General features: G+C 41.3%; 1 protein-coding gene across 1 annotated transcript in view; it reads left to right on the forward strand.

Annotated features, from left to right (window-relative positions):
• Clvs2 (clavesin 2) overlaps positions 1 to 16,305 on the forward strand; it is a 71,675-nt gene that overhangs the window by 19,590 nt on the left and 35,780 nt on the right. The gene's annotated exons all lie outside the window — the stretch shown is intronic.

Here is a 16,305-nt window from a genome sequence, read left to right on the forward strand (position 1 = left end):
TCAACCACGGACTGGCCGGATTCTGAACACACGCACATACATGTATGTGTGCATCATCACCGCCTTTTTTTCTTGCTGCACCATTCATTTCTTTTGATGGGCAGCTGAATTTTTTAAAGTGTCTAGTTTTAGGAAGTAGGTATTAACATTTCAAAAACGAAGAGTTTGAGCTTCTAAAGTTAACACATTTACCAAATAAGAAAATGTTAGCAATTGTCAATAAAATTTAATACTTTTACCCTTTCAACTACTAACAAAAATATCGAACTAAATAGCGCTTGTTTGTTTGGGTGATAGGTGGGCAGGAAGCAATGGTCGGCAGTGGAACGCTTCTGCATTTCATTTCACTGGGTGTGCTCAGACCTGCCCTGACCTGGAGGGTGGGGAGGGTGAGCCAGCGTGAGGCGGAGCAAGGTGAACGCATCTTGGCATGTCCTCCTGTCCTGGCCAGCGGCTCAGTCCAAGCCACAGTGTAACATCCACTGTACGTTTTAAAGATCAGCTTAGGACCCGCGTGGCATCCGGTTTAACTGTAGGTACTCATAACCTCGGAGGCTTATTTCTCACATTCCTAGTCTCTTTTATCAGTATTACCTCTTGAATATTTCATTAAAATCATTGAAAGATCAATGAAATATATTATTGTCCTGTTCTCATATTTTATAATTCTGGGCCTGAGTCTCCGAGGGAAGCGATTCTGTTTCTCACCCTTGGGTAACACATTCTCTTAAGAGTTTCCTTTATCTTTCTGCATGACTATTTTGAAAAGCACTTTTTAATGGTCTTAGGTTTCTTTTTTTCCCTGGGATTGAAGAAGCCTTAATAAACTCCTAAGAGCAACGCCGCCTTGGATTGTTCCCTTAGATACCATTTGGTGCACAATTAAGCGTCCATGTGCCCTAAAGTGAATGCACTTCTAAAGCCCACAGTCAGTCGGAGTATTAATGTGGGTAAACAGGAGGTGGGCCCATGATGTAGCCCTGTAACAACGGAGAGGCGCGGGAGGACTTCGCTCTCAGGGCGTTTGGAGCGTGTGTTGACCAGCAGATGGCGCTGCTCCCGCTGAGGTGTGGTCCATGCTCTGTCCTCGCTCAGGTCAGCTCCATCCCTCTGCCTGGTACAGGTGTAGTGGAAACGTGAGGATTACAAGTGATAGAGGCCCAGGGCCGGACCCGGAAGTGGTGCCATTGCAGCATCTGCAGGCCTTTGTCCCAAACGCACACCAAACCTCTGCTCATTCAGGAGGAGCTACAGGAGGGCATCCCGGGGTCCTGGGGAGAAGAGGACTGTGGACACCCCAGGCTCTCTCACAGTGCTGTTCCTTTAAAAGAGCTTTGATGACTCTTCACTCGGCTCTTTAAGGGGTGTTTGCTTAGGTTCAGTGAAAGCAAGAGGTGACAATTGGCTGGTGTTGCAATAACTTTAGTTTTTGCTTCAGTGACAGCAATAAATACACCTTTCCTACAGTTCATTCAGTGTGTTGGCTGCTATTTCTGTGCCTGACTAGTTTTGCTTAGTGAGGGGCTGGTGATTCCTATGTACCTGTACTAGTGTGTCTGTATCTCTGTATTTCTGATACGTTCTGTCAACATTGTCATTTAGTTATAGAAACTGTCTAATTTCTTCGTTAATTTCCTGTGTGATGCATTGGTTATTTAGAAGTGTGTCATTCAGTTTCCATGTGTTTATGAAGGTCTTGTGGGATTTTGCTATTGATCTCCAATTTCACTGCACTATGATCTAATAATATACATGAGATAACTTCAATTCCTTTGCATGTACTTAAACATGTTCTATGAGCAAGTATATGGTCTATTTTGGAGAAAGACCCATGTGCAGCTGAAAAGAATGTATACTGTGATTTTATGGAATAGGACATTCCGTAAAAATCTGTTAAGTCCATTTGTTCAAGAGTTTGGTTGAGTTCTAGTGTTTTGTTGTTTATTTTTTGTCTAGTTGATTTATCTACTTGTGACTGCGGAGTACTGAGGTCCCTCACTGCTATGTATTAGTGCTTTTTTTATTTTTCATGTTTATTAATATTTGTTTTATATAGTTGGGTGCACCAGTATTTGGTGCATATATATTTATGATTGTCATCTCTTCCTCTTGGGTTTTGCTTTGCAAGGATGTAGTGTCCTTTTTTGTCTCTCTTAATTAGTGTTTTTTTGAAATCCATTTTATCTGCAAGTAGGATAGCTACTCTTGTTTTTTTGGGTTTCTGTTGCATGGAGTATTGTTTTCCATCCTTTAACCTACAGTCTATGAGTTTCCGTTTGAATTTTGTTTCTTGTATGCAACATATTGTTGGATCTTGGTTCTTGACCCATTCCCTCAGTCTGTTTCTTTTGACTGGTGAATTGAGACCATGAACATTGATGGTTATAACTGATATATATTGGCTTATCCTTGTTATGAACTTTTCCTGTTGTTGGATTCTCCTCTTTTGCATTTAATTTCTTGTTGTGCCTGATAAATTCATTCTGCTGGGCTTCATGGGGTTATGACTCTCCTTATCTTCTCCTAGGATTTTGTTTAAGAATTTTTTGAGCGCTGGTCTGGAATTCATGAAGTTACTGAGGTGTTCTTTATCATGAAAATATCTTATTTCTTGATTGATTTTGAAACATAGTTTTGTAGGGTACATCAATCTGGGTGAAGGTTGTTTTCTTTTAGGGCTTGAAATACTTCACTCTAGGTTCTTCTTGACTTGAGGGTTTGTATTGAGAAGTCTGTGGTGATTCTGATGGGCTTTACTTTGTATGTGATTAGTGTCTTTAACTGCTTCTAGTATTTCGTTCTTCTGTTGGGTTTGTGGAATCTTGACTGTTATATGCCTGGGAGTAGTTTTTTTTAATCACAGCTGGTTGTAACCTTATATGCCTCACTTATCTGTATGTTAGTCTTTTCCCCTGCTTGGGAAGTTTTCTGCCATTACCTCTGTGAACAGTTTTTTAAAATGTCATTTGCTCTATTTCCTTTTCCTTCTTTGAGTCTGATCAGTCTTATGTTATTCTTTTGCATCATCTAGCATCTGCTGAATTGATTTCTCATGGTCCCTTGCTATTTTTAAGATATCTTTCTTTTCCTTGTCTTTAATCATAAACCTGTCTTATATCTGATATTATGTCCTCATATTGCCTCATTCTGCTGAATAAACTTTCAATGGAGTTTTTAATCTCCTGGATCTCTGTTTGCATCCGTTTTATGGATTTTATTTGTTTCCTATGCTGGGACCACATCATGTTCCTCCTCCTCTACTTTTTTAAAAAATCTGTGTCTGTTCTAGAGTTATTAATCACTATGGTCATGATCTCTGTTGTTATCTGAGAAATTATTTCTGACTTTATTTTTTCCAGATCCTTTTTCATTGCCAGTTCAGGGAGTCCAGGTGGTTGAGTTCCAGATTGTTCTATCTCGTTGCTCCTTGAGTCACCTTTGATGATCTGGAAGTCCGGTTTTGAGTCTTGCATATGTGTCTTCTCATTTCAACTGATGCAGCCTGCTGCACATGTGTTGAGGTGACTCTTTGCTCCCAGTGAGCTTCAGTTCTCAACAAGCCTTGGAGAGGCCTCTCTGCTGCTCACTACTGTGCTGATTCCTGGGTTTAGAACATTGGCCTTCTGGATTCCTGCATTGGGCTGTTGTCTGGGTGGGATTCTGGCTGGGGTCTGTGCATACTTACTAGTGGCATCTGGGTAGGCCTCTGGATGGGGCCTATGCCAAAGAATTCTTTTAGAAAAGGAAACATTTTTTTTTTTTTTGGTACAGGGATTGAACTCTGTACCTTATGCTTCCTATACAGGTGGCAAAACCACTGAGCTAAATCTCCAGCCCTTAGAAAAGGAAATTCTGATTATTCTTTTCTTCTAATTTTTCTTTTTCATGGTCCTATGCCCTGCATTTCATATGTGTGTTTTTAAACCTCTGGGCGATGTATCGTAATCTGTCCTTTTCCTGATTACGTGTGTATTTTTTGTCAAATTTGTCACTTTAGATTCTTTTGTGTTTGTGAGAAATGATGCAGCAGGGCCCTACGTGAGTCCCTGCATGGTAAAGTCCCACAACACGGTTTTCCACCATCACCAACAGAACATTAGCACTGATGGTGGAGCCTGGTGCCTCTTCAGCCTGGTCTGGTTGCACACTGGTCGAGGAGCGGGGCTGCTCACTGCAGCCTGGGGTGGGGTGGGAGTGACTTTAGATTCATCTCTCTGCCTTTTCCTTTTTCGATGAGATCACCTTTTTGTGTAGCATTCAGCTGGAGCGGAACAGCTAGTCACTACCTAAAGGTTTTGTATGCTGTTTGTGCCTACCTTTGCTGGTTCTCTGGCTAATTGAGAGTAAGCTTTTATTGGTACTATCGAGTATAAGCTGAAACTGGGATATATGAGAAAAAAACTCAGGAAACTTACTAGTTATCATGTCAGTGTTTGGGTACCAAGGTCCCTAGCTTCATTTTATATGTGATGTCAGATTTTTTAGCTATACTTAACAGTAGGGAAAAGTAGTCAATGGAAGCAGAATGAAATATGTTTTCATCTTCAAAATTCTATAAATTACCTAATTTGCTAATGTTTCTCAGAATTGGTTTTTAGGTTTTTGGTCCTGGGGATCAAACTCGAGACCTTGATCTTGAGAGGCAGGTGGTGGCTTCACTGAGGGAAACCCTGGCCCTGAATTGGTTTTTAGTGCTGTGATTTCCTTACCTTGTACTGTTCACTGCCATTTAAGTGAGTGGAGGACGGTGAGGGGGTTGTGCCCAATATCTTCCACACCGACTTGGACGACTCTTCCTGTAATCCACCCATTATGTAGGTCATGACCATAAAATGGCAGTAACTAGGTCAAGAGTCACCCTTTTTATTTGCATCTAAGGCTTGAAGGCCTATTCTACATGGTAACAGTTGTGTTATGATGAAGATGGTGGTAAGAATGATGGTGTTCTTTGATAGAAATCCCTGGAGAGGCTTTTTTCCTTTGGTGAAATATGGGATACATTTATTTCCAAAATTCAAATTAACGAGGTGTGTAGCCAAAGTACTTCATAAGTAAGTATGGGGAGACCTGATCTAAGACTCAAAGGTTAGAAAACCATGTTTATTTATGACTAGGCGGTCATTCAGGTAGATGGGCAACTTTACCACCTGGTTTTAAAAAGAAGACTTCAGAAAGATGCACTGGGGGTGTCTGAGGCAGAAGGGTCTAAGGTTTGAGCTCAGCCTGGGTTACCTAGAGGCTTAGTGAGACTTTCAGGTTTTAAAATAATGGTTAAATATGATTATAATAGTTATTCTTTTTTTTTTTTTGGTATTGAGAATTGGACTCAGGTCCTTGCATTTGCGAGGCAGGCGTGGTGCCACTGAGCTAAATCCCCAGCCCAGTTAATTATTATTTTTAAGAAATGGGACTCTTTGGTTTATTCCTAGAACGTGACTTGGAACTTTTTACTCATAAGAATATCACAAATTTTTTATGTGGAAACCACATGAAGATCCTTGCAAAGACATAATTAATATGAATATCTTTCCTCCATATTCCCAAGTAGATGATTAAGGACCTCCTCAATGGCAATAACAACACTTAGTTCAGCTGAATAACTCACCAGCTGGTCAGCAAGGAGGATCCAACCACTGGTTCTTGGTGGACCAGACATATTGTAGAGTTGTGATTCTGGAGATTTTTCACCAGGTGGGAAACTAGGACAGGATTATCTTGAGAAAACATACACTGGGGAGTTCAACATCTCAGGCTTTTTGAAGGTTCCGTAGAAGAACTAATCATAAGGATTATGGGGAAGATAGTTAATACGCTAGAGAAATAATGTCCTGAGCAACAGAGATGATGGGATTTAAAAACAATGTGGATAATCCTGGGCAGGGCATGGCATTTAAACATCAGAAGTTACTGAGTGCAGTTGTAATGAGCAGCACAATCTGAGTGATAGTCATAAGGTCCTAGTAGTAAGAAAAGCTATGGGTATGATTATTAAACTACGTATTCCAGTGAGAAAGAAGATGGAACACAGTTGAGTCTTACTTAATACATTCAGCCTTGATAAATCAAAACAATGTGGGAGCTATCTCAATATGAAGTTAGAATATTGTGCCTAGTTCCCTGACCTGAGCCCGTTCTCAGCTTCCAATCCATGAACTGAAGAGTAGAGGTTCTCAGGGAGAAAGACTCTGCCATGCCAAGTGAAGGCAATTATTTTGTCAGTTCTTTTCAGTAGATGTGCAGCCTTCTGCCCGAGTAACTGCACATAGGAGCAGAGGAGCCCCTCAGTCCTTCAAAGGGCTGTGTGACACAGGAATACATTGACATTGACACCTGGACCCCGACTCCTCTGATAAGCCCCATTCCTCCCAGTACAGCAGGAATGTATGGGAAGGGACTGGGTGGAGCTCGAGCTCAGCTCTGACTCAGAGTGGGGGCCCAGTGGAACCACAAATCTGGGTCCACTTCCCCTTGTTGGGAGAAACCCACTGGAAGAAGGGAGCACTTGGAGAACCCTCGTGGAAGGGAGAGCTGATGTGTGTCCTACTACTTTTCTGTTAGAGACTTCCAGAAGGAAACATGAGCCAAACAGAGCACTGGGGTGGGGTTTGCAGGTGGGATGGGCACAGTCTGTGGAGCCGGTGGCTCCCACGCGTGCTCACGTTGGGTAGGGCAGTGTGCTTCCGGGCGCCCCTCTAGTACCACATGGTTGCACTCGTAGCCTAAACTGAGCTGCTCCCTGCCAGTGCTGTTGGGTGGAGGGACCCCCTTTCCAGCCAGAGGCTGTGCGCACCCGGGGAGCAGAAGTGAGCAGAAGCGGTAAGGTCGGTGTGGATATACAGATGTGGGCCTTCCGTCCTCCATTCAGACGCCTCTGAAAGGGCACCGCTGCTCCAGCTTCTTGTGGGGTCAGCTGAGACCTCTGCTGCAGTGACAGCCCACTGCTTGACCGATTTACCAGTCAACTGAATGTCTCCCTCTGTCTGCTTCTCCTGCTCCTTGGAGTTTTCTTTTTCCTAAAATTACTCCTGAGTAAGACATCTGTAAGCACATCTTGGTCTCAGAGTCTATTACCTAAAAACCGAATTAATACAAATAACATTATTTATCATGTTTATTGTATGTTCATAAAATGTATCATACTAATTACAGTGCTACAAAATGCTGGCTCACCTAACGAGCACACAGGAAGGAAATAGTCAAGGGGAGGCAGATTTCTGCAATGGATCTTCTTTCAATGTTAGGAGTAACTTTTACAAAGAGATTGTCAGCAGTTCGAGAACTAGCTATGTGTAATGTTAAGGATATGTGACATAAATGAATGCAAAATATTGTCATATTTATATGAATAGCACATTTCCAAAAGAAAAATGCATTGGAATGGAAGCTGTGATTATACAAGAGTGGTAGTAAGATAGTGAAAATTTCTCTTTTCCACTTCCTGCATTTCAAGTATTTGCCCATTTGGAACACATTTTTGCTATAGAAACTTTACTTCAAATAGTCCTCATATACAGTATGAAATAAATTACTTAACAAGTAAGTTTGTGGCATGCACCTTTGAAGGTTAGTTTCTCTTTTAAGAAGATTAGCAGAGTTGGAATTAATAGAGTCAGGCAGCTGCAGCTGCGCATTGTGCGAAGATGGTACAGTGGTCGTGCAGAGTTGGGGTGGGTGACACTTGGTGCAAGGTCCAAGGGAAGTGCACAAGGCCCAGGGAAGCAGAGTGGAGAGAAATAGAAAAGAGAAATGTAAAAGATCATATATCTGTTTAAAGTCATGTTTTATGAAGCCACTAGTCAGGTATAAAAATTAGCAAACATCATGCAAACATTATACCCAGAATATACTAATAAGTTTTTGGTAGAAGAAAGAAATTTGAATTCAGTCCAGTACCCATCAATAAACTATATAAAAATGTGTTTCGATAACTATGGAATAAGATAGGAATGGGTGAATTCAGTTAAAGACAAAATAGTGGAAATAAAGTGCCTGTTATATATTATATTATGCTTTCACGATATATGTTGTTCTCACTTATGTTATATCCTGGTGTTATTAGGATCAATTGATTAAATGACAAAATAAATTTCACAAGCATTGAAGTTTTAGAGGTACGAACAGTAACTGATGTGTGGTAAAAAGACCACACATCTGACCCTGGAAGAGTTAAAAATTGAGTTAGCTGTTCAAAGATGACAGGATGTGGGCATGTGGAGAAGTGTACACAGAACAAGATAAGGTACAACAATAAAAATCTGCATATCGCATTATGAATATAATAGTAAATCTAAGCCATCTAATTTGAAAGGTTGATCTAAAAACGGCAAGACATATGAGCGGAAGTATTCATCTGATAGTTGGAGCAAAGTGGGAGCAACTATGAGATTAAACTATATTTTATGAGGAATAAAGAATCAGTATTTAGAGTAGGATAAACCATGAACGTGGTAACAGAAAAATTAATGTGGCATCATTCATTTCTGCATCCTTGCCATATTCACCGAATGGGATAGTTCTAAAGAAAGACATTTGAAAAGTAGGTCTAGAGACGTGGCTAGCGGTGTTTCCCAGAGCTGCCGGAAGCCCAGGTTAAAGCCAGTGAGGTGATCTCGAAAGGACCGGGAGGAAGCTCTGACCTCTCTTTGTGCGTCTCAGAAGTCAGAGCCGTGACCCTGACCAGCCTTCTCCATGTGGCCTCAGCTTCTCTCTAACGCAGGCGGTTCTTCCTGGTGCGGTCCTCTCCTGCCTTTCTTCCCACAGGGCCTCGCCCTGCCCTGCACGCTGGTCCCCGTTTGGCTTCCCTGCTCCTGGGATTAACCAGAGCTTCTGACAGGACAGTGGCAGGACCCAACTTAGCATGCTGTGGAAGAGGAATAAATGGTGAAATCTCTTCTGGAAAAGCTTTGCTGGAAAAGCTTTCGATTTGCATTTGCTTATCACCCAGGGATAAATTGTGTTTATGATGTTAACGTTTTGTGGATTTTAAGTGTAGTGCATTAATGGCATAGTATTTTATATGACTTTGTAATAAAAACATTCATTTTTCTTCTAAAATCTGTTCGGGTTTTGGTAAATTAGATGTAACCATTTGCATGCTTTTAATTGTTAGGGACACTTACTGCACATTTACTTTTCCTTTAAAATTTTCCTGACTAAAACTGTATACATGAGTGCTAACGTGAGTTATTAAAATATCAGAAAGCTTCTGAATGTAATCTTTCTCATCCAGTAGTAGCTCTCTTTCTTGGCATTTTATGTGGAATTCTTGACTACAAATCTATATCAGCTCTAGTACACACACAACAGAAGCACAGGCTGTATCACATTAGTGCAACCCCTCTGGAACCCAGGAGGGAGATTCCTCACAAAACTAAAACTAGATGTTTCATTTGACCCAGCTCTTCCTCTTCTGGATATTTTTTCAAAAGAGTTGAAGACATCATAGTGCTGAGACACAGGCGCACCTGTTTACAGTAGCACCATTCAGAACAGCTAAATCCTGGAAGTGGCCTACATGCCCATCAGCACATGAATGGATAGGGATTGTGTGGTGCTCACACAATGGAGTCCTACTCTGCCATAAAGAAGTATAAACTTGAGTCATTTGTAGGAAAATGGACGCACCTTGAGACCACACTGTTAAGTGAAATAAGTCAGACACACGAGCTTAAATATCACGTTTTCTCTCCACGAGAGCCCCAAAACATAACGAGCACATAAAAGATAGGAAATAGGAAGTAGGGAGACGGGTCTTTCTCAAATGGGCAAGGACCAAGAGATGGGAGGCAGAGGGAGGAAACGAGGGGAAGGGGATGAAAAACATGTGTTCTGCACGGGTACCAACTCCCCATGGCAAACGAAAATGTTAAGTACTGCAAACATACACGATTTTAAAAAGAGTGAAAAAGAAAAACGTAGTGTGCCCCTGTCTGGAGCGTTCTTGTCTGGCACTGGTGCCCATTTCAAAAACAGCCCCTTTTGTCTGAGTTTAGCAATACAAATCAGTCTTAGTCCAGCTGAAACACAGCTGTGCACCTTTTAGCATCTGATCTGTACCAGCTCTTGCACACCCTCCCTAAGGCACTGTCTTTCATGGAACACTTTTTCAAAGACACAGAGGGTATATTCATCTGTGCATTCGAAGCTATTTAATATTTCTCACATACATAATTTTTCTCCTCCAAAATCTATATGATTTGTTTCCTCATCTCTTTCTCTCATGACATAGTTTCTAAGTAGAGTTTCATTCCAATTATTCTTTTTCAAAATTCACTTTTTATAAGTTTATCCTCAAAGAGATGGACTGTACCTTTGTATATCCTTAAAATTTGTCTTTTAAACCATAAACCTCAGTGAGATGGTACTTAGAAGCCAGGCTGTTCAGAGTAGTTGTTTCACAAGGGCAAAGCTTTTGCTGAGGTTCAGATCTCATGAGAGTCATGTGTGAGTACCCCTGGCCCGCCCTGTGAGGAAAACAGGAAGGTTCCAGCCATACTGGCACCTGCCCTTGGGCTGCTCCTCCTCCAGGTCTGTGAGAAGCAACAGTGTGAGCCACATGTTTGTGGTATTCTTGTTAGAGTCACCCAAATGAACTAAGGCACTGAAGTTGAAAAATAATTGCACCACATATGTTTTGATCAATATTTCCTGCCGTTAGAAAAGTGTATATTAAATAGTCAATTGTAATGTTAATTTAAAAATAAAAATGCTTTGCAAAATGCAGACAACCTACCAAACGGATCAAAGGCTGTTAAATTTTACCCAAGGAAAGGACTAAACAGAGCTACCTTTAGAAGAGGAAGGAGAGGTGGTGTAAGGGTGGTTGATAGAATGCATTATAAGAATTGAATCCCCAAATCATGTGAAACTAGAAGGGGGATTGGCAGGGCACGGGGGATGATGGAGCAACAGAGATTAAAGTATGTGTTGTGTGTGGATAAATCCGCCGAAATGAAGCCCATGAAAATGAACAACATGCACTAATAAAAATGTGGGGCAAACAGTTAAACAAACAAAGAAAGAAAATGCATTGTTAGAATTATTATATGCTAAGGGACGGTGGATGTGGTCATAGGGCAGAGATGATCAGGTACATGTCATGTTTGGGTATTAGAAAGTAGGTTTATTATGTTGTATTTTAGCATTCAAGAAGAAGAAAAGTAGGAAATAAGATTCCCAAATTTGGTTCACACAGAGTAGTAGAAAGGCTAAGTGTGGACTTGACAGGAGGATGTGCATTTTAATAGGAAAATCCGCTGGGCTGACTGAGGAACTGTGGTCATGGCTGCAACACACTGCTGGTCTGTTCTCGGGGTATCACCAAGTGTATTTCGAACACACCCTGTACGATGATGGGGTCCGGGGCTACCATGGAGCCTGTGTATCAGAACTCAGACCAGCGAAGTGGGTGTGTGAAAAGCCCATGTGGGCCAGGTTCAGATCATCCTTTGTGGAGAGCAGCTGCTGGAGCTGAAGAGCTCTGCCCTCGCTTGGTGGAAGCTCAGGACTCTGCACCCTGGGTGTTAGCAAACCACACAGAGCGCAGCAAGGTGTGCAGTGCCTGTGGCAAACAGGGAAGAGCTGTCTTTAATATTTCACAGTCTTCTTTTCTAGCACTTTCCCCTTGTTTCTTTGAAGTGGATTTTTAAATCACTGTTAATCAAAGCGTGTAAATTTAGTTCTTATTCAGCACTACCTGTGTCTGATCTTTGATCTCATTCCTGATCCTTTGGAGCTATTATAAGATTCAGATAAGTTACTAGGCCCTTGAAGTCATGTGAAATTCTCATCTCCTGTGGAGTCCCAGTTACCCAAGAACTTTATCTAATGTTCTGTTTTAATGTCCTCAGCTGTCTAGCAGTGAGAAGCAGGCAGGAGCCATTCATTGTAAAGTCAAGATTTCTGGCACCTCACGTCCATTGTTGTTGAGGTGCATCTGTGATGGTCTGTTTGGAGACTTGCTCATTCCCTGCTGGCAAAACATAAAAGCCAGGCCATCTTGGTGCTGTTCCCCAAGATCTGCTTTTCTCTGTCTCTCTCCATAGCTCCCACTGCCCTTTGTGGTCTAGGCAATACTGGAGCAGAGTGTGTCTGTGCAGACCCAAAGGACAGCACATACTTTCTTCTTTGTCGTCAAATTTGAGACCAAAACTAGCTCAGCCCAACAGAATGGAGCAAATCCTAGGGCCTTAAGTGCTTCTTGACTTGCAGGGCTTTAGGGCAGAGTCAAAATTGTGCAAGGACAATCAACACTTTCTGGAAAATTTTTATTAGGTTCATGAGGAAATGCAGGAAGGGCAGGTTTCTGTTGTGTTAGGTATATCAATTAGGATATTCTGTGTGTCAAAGTAAATGTCATTTATGACTCCAGCTCACTCTTCTGCTACATGAGGGATGATGGGGGAGAAGCTGGGCAAAAGGCTCAGAGTTTTAATTATCCAAGATGAGTATTTTTAGACAGGTAATGTGCTGCATGGCAACTATACTTAATAATGCTATTCTTTAAGCTTGGAACTTGCTTAGAGGATAGACACAGGTGTTCTTACACAGTGGTGCCTGAGTGATGAACATGCTAGTGAGCTTGTGTGTGGTAATTATGTACATCTCAGTGCACTGTGTTGTAAATTACAGATATACGACTTTCATTTATCATTAGTGCACCTCAATAAATCTGGGAAATAAAAGAACCTGAAAATCTTTTATGTACCTATTTCCAGAAGATTGTCAAGGCATGAAATTCCAAATTTGACTACTAAACCATTTAGGAACATGTTTGATGTCTACTACTAGTACAGCTTTTTTGTTGCATTAGCCGTACTGTTGAGCATCTTGCTCTTATTTCTGCTTCCTTTACACCTCATATAACAATATCAACTAAGAGATTTACTTATTTATTAAGAACTAAAAGACATTTCCTCACTATGCATTGCCAATATCCTACAGTCATCTTCTTGTAATATTATTCAGGAAACTTTCTGTTCTTTTAAAAATATTCTTCTTTTAGCCCATTTATCTTCTAATTTTTCTGATTGGGCTTTAGTCTGGCTTCATAGCTACCATTCTGGTTTGACATGCTTCCTGTCCCCTTTTCGTTTTCTGTACCTATATTGCATCTGATTTATCCTCCACATCTTTATCCTTTTTTCTATTCCAAAAGTACTTTGAGGCCAGGCATGGTGATGCCATCTAATAATCTCAGCAGCTCAGAAGGCTGAGGCAGGCGAGTTTCAAATGTGTGGCTTCAGAAACTTAGTGATTTAGTGAGACCCCCGTCTCTAAAAAAAAAAAAAAAAAAAAAAAAAAGGTCTGGGGATGCAGGGAGCTCAGTGGGAAGGCTCTAGGTTCAATCCGCAGTGCTATAGTAAATAAATAAGCTTTGACATAATTTATTTTATGACGCTTTTCCTTTACTTGTTACTGTCGATATTTTCATTTATTAAAAAAATTCCTTTCCCATTATTTTTAAAGAAGTCTCAGCAGAAGGGGAGACAAATATATTGACTCAGCTTGACACTTTAAGTCAGAAAAGTACTCATTTTTAAGACTTTCTGGTCAAACGCAGGGCATAAAATTTTGTTTGCAAACACACGGCCTGCAAGATGGTAAATTACAATCATTAGGAAGACAGGGTTAAAAAAAGTAAAACAGGGTTTTGAGATATTCCTTAAATTAACATATCTCAGTAAAATACAGTTCTTTCTCTTTTCACTAAACAAGAACAGTGCTAGAGGGGCTGCTGGTTGTGGTGGCTGAGGCAGTGTCCTGCTGTCAGAACGTGTGGGTGGATTCTCAGTGTTATGTGTAGCTCGGGCTAATATTCAAAATTTGACTTTTCTCACTTCCCCGTGAATACAAAAGCATAGCCAAGAGGTGTAAGCAGACAACTCCACACCTACTTTGACTAATAACAGCTCTATTAAGTAGGATTTAAACTTTCTGACTTCAGCTTCCTCAGGAACAGATGTAAGACTGAGCAATGACAGCTGTGTCTAAAAAGTTATGGGCATTTTATAAGCCGAAAACAACACAGCCTTCTTAATTCAATTAATAATCAATCTGAAGGTGAAAAAATAAGCTACACATGGGAGGAGATAGTTTCAAGCCATATAGCCAAGAAAAGGCTTTCATGGAGGCCAGAGGTAAAACTCATAAAGACTTTTAATAGTAAAAGAAGATCCAGTCAGGAAATGGTTCAAACATGGATAAACATTGAGGAGACAATCCTGAACTTGAAAGAAAAGATGTTCAGCATATTTGAAATTAGAGAAGTGTGTTGAAAACTACTGTGAGGTATCACTACCTGTGATACTCAGAACAACTACAATGTTTAAAAAAGTGAAAATACTAAATGCTGGCAAGAATCTAGAGAGATGAACACGCAGACACTCCTACAAAGGATGTGAAGCAGCACAGCCACCCTGGAAAACCATGTTAACATGCATCACACAACTGAGCACTTGGGACTACATTCTGCATGGAAAAGAAAATGTGTTCACACAAAAATGTGTACACAAATATTTTGAGAAGGAAGCTACCGGACTGGAAATAAACACAAGCATCCTAAAAATGGGGGAATGGTTGAAAATTGTTGTATATTTCTATTACAAAATATTACTTAGCAATAAGAAGGATGACAAAAGTCAGAGGAACAGCAAGACTACTGAAATACTGATCAGCTTTAAGAGTTATCACGGATATTACGGCAAATGAGAAAAATCAGTCTCAAAAGGTGAAAAAGTGCAGCATCTACGCACCCTGCATTTCACACAAAGGGTGAAAGAGTGGAGGGGATGGCGTCAGGGCGCAGAGGGGTTGGTGGACACTGGAGGGCACCAGGAGGGAGCCTGGTGTGGAGCCAACCTTTCTGTGTCTTTCATGTGGCCACACTTCACACAGCTGCCAAGATCACAAATGTGCAGAAACACATGCATCCCCAAGCGAGTGCTTGCACAATTTATAGAACACAAGTGGGCCCTGCAGGTAGGGTGGTCAGTGTTCTGTTCCCTCGAGGAAGGTGGCTGAGGGCAGCAGGGCCGTGGGGGCAGTTTCTGAAACTTCCCACGAGTTTGCAGTGATTCTGAAGTCAGAGTAGAGTCGGCGAGCCAGTGAATAGCGCAGGTACCTGGTAAACGGGGAGAGTGTAAGTCTCCTGGGGTTGGCGCCCACTGGTAGCTTTGCACCAATGCATAGTGGGCACAGTGCTAGTTGTTGAATGAGAAAAATGATGGCTTTTGAAGACTATCATAGAGTTGTACTTAGCAAATGTCTTTTTAATGGTGTCTTGTTGTTAGTTTCTGATGAAATCTTAGACAAGCAGAGAAGCTGGCATAGCTTTTTCTGCAAACTGGACCAATCCCGTCTGAGAGCTAAGAGTGAGTGGAGACCTGGAGTGCACATTTGCATGCTGGGCAGTGGGCACTCACTGATGTTTCTACTTCAGGCAATCTGGCCACGGGGAATCTCGAGCAACTCGCTGAGTATTACCTTCAAATAAACCTTATTTGGAGGAAGACTACAGATACGTGGAAGGAAATTTCCAGGGAAGAGCTTTAGGCAATTGCTACTGACCAAAAAAGGCAAAGGGGGTTAAAAAAGAAGAGGAAGAAAAGTGCTATTTGGGCCATGGGAATTTCCTGGTGGTTTAATTAGAATCTCCTTAAATTAACCAAAACTGACAAGGATCTATAAGATTTTGTACTAAATGCAAGAAAAGCACAGTGAAATCTTTGAAGCATTGTATTTGAAGATCTTTTCTTTTGATATTAGAGGTATATTCATTAAGAGTGTCTGGATTTTGGAAAGGGAATAATGATCCCAAGTTGAACATTCATTTCTTTCTTGCTGTCAAACTAACAAAAGTAAAAGTATTTCCAGGTTAGGTAAAGCAAAACATCATCCTTCTTACCCCAGCTTTGCAGGAGATTTGAAAGATTTTTTTTTGTTGTTGTTTTTATCAGTAATGTTTGCTGTCTATAATGGTCACCTTCATTTTGGGGAGCTGGTGCATGTGCAGGGCGCAATCTTATTCTTTCTTCTTCTCCTCCCACCCCTTCCTCCTCCACTTGTTCCCTGCTTGGCTGCACAGAGGCCGGCTGGGGGCCCCCCGCAGTGGCAGGGTCTGGCAGAGCGGACACCCAGTCTGAGCCTCGCTTTTGGGCACCGGCCTCCTTGAGGACTTGTGTCTTTCTTTCTTTCTTTCTTTCTTTCTTTCTTTCTTTCTTTCTTTCTTTCTTTCTTTCTTTCTTTCTTTCTTTCTTCCTTCCTTCCTTCCTTCCTTCCTTCCTTCCTTCCTTCCTTCCTTCCTTC

The sequence above is a fragment of the Fukomys damarensis genome, unplaced genomic scaffold (genome assembly GCF_012274545.1).
Source record: "Fukomys damarensis isolate Sample0158 unplaced genomic scaffold, DMR_v1.0_HiC HiC_scaffold_14, whole genome shotgun sequence".
NCBI lineage: Eukaryota > Metazoa > Chordata > Mammalia > Rodentia > Bathyergidae > Fukomys > Fukomys damarensis.